This window comes from Otolemur garnettii, unplaced genomic scaffold, assembly GCF_000181295.1.
Source record: "Otolemur garnettii isolate 467f Iridium unplaced genomic scaffold, OtoGar3 scaffold00030, whole genome shotgun sequence".
Lineage (NCBI taxonomy): Eukaryota > Metazoa > Chordata > Mammalia > Primates > Galagidae > Otolemur > Otolemur garnettii.
The window spans coordinates 1,729,130-1,732,702 of record NW_003852425.1 but is presented as its reverse complement, the minus strand read 5'-3'; the positions used below and the strand labels follow the sequence as shown (position 1 = coordinate 1,732,702).

General features: G+C 39.9%; 1 protein-coding gene across 1 annotated transcript in view; it reads left to right on the top strand.

The window, feature by feature from the left end:
- The first annotated feature begins 980 nt into the window (after positions 1-980).
- The window catches only part of HSD17B4 (hydroxysteroid 17-beta dehydrogenase 4), a 69,892-nt gene continuing 67,299 nt past the window's right edge, over positions 981-3,573 (top strand). Inside the window, exon 1 of the mRNA XM_003788894.3 lies at positions 981-1,049. The gene's annotated coding sequence lies outside the window, so the exon portion shown is untranslated. The remainder of the gene's footprint in view (positions 1,050-3,573) is intronic.

The window sequence follows — 3,573 nt, the reverse complement described above, 5'->3', positions numbered from 1 at the left end:
TTTTTTCTTGAGCCAGAGCCTCAAGCTGTTGCCCTGGGTAGAGTGCTGTGGCATCACAGCTCACAGCATCCTCCAACTCCTGGGCTCAAGTGATTCTCCTGCCTCTGCATCCCAAGTAGCTGGGACTACAGGCGCCTCCCACAATGCCTGGCTACTTTTTGGTTGCAGCCATTGTTTGGTGGGCCTGGGCTGGATTTGAACCCGCTGGCTCAGGTGTATGTGGCTGGTGCCTTAGCTGCTTGAGTTTAGTTTCTTAAATATTTTTCCTGAGATCTTCTATGCCTACGAAGCATATATGTGTATGTATGTATTTCTTTTTGGATATATAAATTTATACCTTATCGCTTTGGGTATTTTTTATGTTTAATTATATAGTCAGTGTTCAGTTCAGGACACAAAAATCAGTGGATATTTTAAGCAGGAACACCGATCCTCTCTGAATGTCTTCTGAAATAATATGGAACTGATCCTTTAAAGGAGCCCGTACTTATGAGACTATCACTGGAGGTCTGGCACGGTCTAAGTAGCTATTGGACACCAGGAAGCTGAAATATGGAAGCTGCCATCTAAAAGGATGAGGGAGCTAGTTCTAGAAGTTGCCTCTGCAGCCACTGTTTCTTTTCTTAATGCCTAGGAAGTTTCAAGAAAATCAGCTTCTTAACCAACAGCAATAGCCAGAACTCACAGTAAGGTGGCCTCTGCCTCACTTTCACCTTTTAAATTTTATGCAAACGTGGAAGCCAATTCACAGGTAGTATCTTAGCAGCTAAGTAGAATGATAGGAAATGGTAGGTAGAATAGGTGGAAAATGTAGTTTTAAACATTTTCAACTGTCTGCAAGCAGAAGATAGAGGACAGGTGGAGAGCACCGGTGAAGACTGCAGTACTGTAATAGTAATTGCTCGCCGAGTACGTCAGTATCCCCATATTGAGTTGAGTGGACCAAAAAATTATGCTGACATTTCCAATTTTCTGATTATTGTGTTTTTGATTAGGATTGGGCCGAGCCTATGCCCTGGCTTTTGCAGAGAGAGGAGCATTAGTTGTTGGTAAGTGAGTGTATTTTTCTTTTTAATGAAATCAGTAGCTGATAACTGAACAGTCTTATAAGTTACCTTTGTCTTTCTCTCAAATAATTTACCAAGGTTGAATATCATCATTCAGTTTCACTTTCGTACTGACCACTTCTTTCCTCCCTCAAGGCTGTCTTTTTAACTTACTTTTCTGTTTTTGTTTTTTTTTTTTAAACCAATTTATACCTATTTATTTAGTGAATAAGAGTCTACCCCTTTGGGCACTTTGATATATAGATACATGTATACATATATACATATATATTTTGTTGTGTTAAGACGTTTATATTCTACTTTTAGAAAGATTCATTTTTACCCTTATAAGATAAACCATAGAGGTGATCCCTCCAGTCATCCTTCCTCTACTTTTTTTTTGTTTTTTGAGGCAGAGTCTCACTCTCTTGCTTTGCTTTGCTCACAGCAACCTCAAAACCTCGCATTCCAAGGCTCAAGCCATCCTCCTGCCTCAGCCTCTCAAGTAGCTGGGACTACAGACATGCATAACAATGCTTGGCTAATTTTTGCTATTTTTAGTAGAGATGGGGCTCACTCTTGCTGGAGGCTGGTCTTGAACTCCTCCTGTCTTGGTCTCCCAATTGGTGCTAGGATTACAGGCATGAGTCACCTTGCCCAGCCTTAATTTACATTTTAAAGTGGGCTAGTTTCACAGAATTTCCAACCTAACATGTTGAATTGCTAGAGAAGGGCAAGTCTTTATTGTGTGAAAGGAAGTTTAGTTCATGACTGTAGTAAATTGTGGGCTGTAATTTTTAAAGATAAAATGTTCATCAACTGATGCAAAATCAAAGGCGAGTCCCTGTAAGTATGTTGATAAAAGTAAGAAATGACTGAATTTTGAGAACTGGAAGTTTGGAGTCAAGGAATCTGAAGCATGGGTTTCTTACCTCTTTCATCAAAAGCATCAAAAGTTTTCAGTTGGAACCTTTTTTTTTTCTTTTGAGATAGAGTCTCACTTTGTCGCTCTCAGTAGAGTACTGTGGTGTCATAGCTCACAGCAACCTCAGACTTTTGGGCTCAAGCTATTCTCTAGCTTTAGCCTCTCGAGTAGCTGTGACTATAGGTGCCCACCACTATGTTGGGCTATTGTAAGAGATGGGGTCTTCCTCTTGCTCAGGCTGGTCTTGAACCTGTGAGCTCAAACAATCCACTGTGTTGGCCTCCCAGGGTGGTAAGATTTCTTTTCTTTTCTTACTTTGTTGCCCTCGGTAGAGTGCTGTGGCACCACAGCTCATAGCAACCTCTAGCTCTTGGGCTTAGGTGATTCTGTTGCCTTAGCCTCCTGAGTAGCTGGGACTATAGGAGCCTGCCACAAGGCCCCGCTATTTTTTGTTGCATTTGTTTAGCTGGCCCGGCCAGGGTTTAAGCGTGTCACCCTTGATATATGGGGCCGGCGCCCTACCCACTGAGCCACAGGCACTACCCTCAATTGGAAACTTTTAAAAGAAATTTTAAAAATTAATTGGAGGGGCAATTACACGAATTTTGCTTAACAATAGGGAAGAGATCAGTTGGAAGATACTGGATTGAAGAATCTCAAAGGTGGGAGGTTTTAGTAGTCTAAATGGTTTGGACTGGCCCGATGAGTTTGGCAGTTGGTATGGACACAAAGAATGAATTTGTGCATAATCAAGTCCTTATAGGGAATAACTGAATGAGTGCTAAGGGCAGGGCTGTGTGAGGGGCACATTTTAGGACCCAGCAGTGACCTCCTAATTCCAGTTTTCGTGCATCTTACTCGTATATACAGAGAGACACATTTCCCTCGGTTTGTTTATAGAGGCTTCTGTAACAAATGAGTAATCAAGCCCTGAGGTTTCTAAACAAAGGCCTAAGGAGGACATGGAATACATTTCTTCTCTCTCAATGTGGCTGTGTAGCTTAACTTCATGGAAGGAACTCAGACACTTTGGATGTTTATTTAAATTTTATCTGCTATCTGCTAATCCACTCTTAGGGCAAGAACAAATTTTGACATTGTAATATTTGAACAGGGGGTGTGTAGTTCAGGGCTTCTTTGCCAGATTTTCCCATGTTGTAACTGTTTTTTCTTTTCTTCCTTTTTTTATGCTGCTTTTCAGTTCTTCAGTATTTTTATTTATTTTGTTGTAACTTATTTTTGTTTTGTAAACATAATTTCATAAGTGCCTGGATTGTATTTCAGGTTTTATCTCCTAAAGAATCTAGAGTATGTGTAAAGAAGGTACTTTATTCATTGGTTCTTTAAATGTTGATATAGTCTTTTTTGTGGGGAGGGGCTGATGTGTCTGAGGTTGGTTGAATATATTTCCATTCTTTTGTTTTACTAAGATATAATTTGATTTATACATTTGCTTTATAAAAAATTTAAAGTGGTGTGTTTGGGGGGTCATTTTCCCCTTATTTCCTTATTATCTCTACATTTGTTAAATTCACAGTAAGAGTGTTTGAAGTCTAAGAAAAAGATAAAGAGGGATGATGTGTCTATGTACTGTCTTCGTGT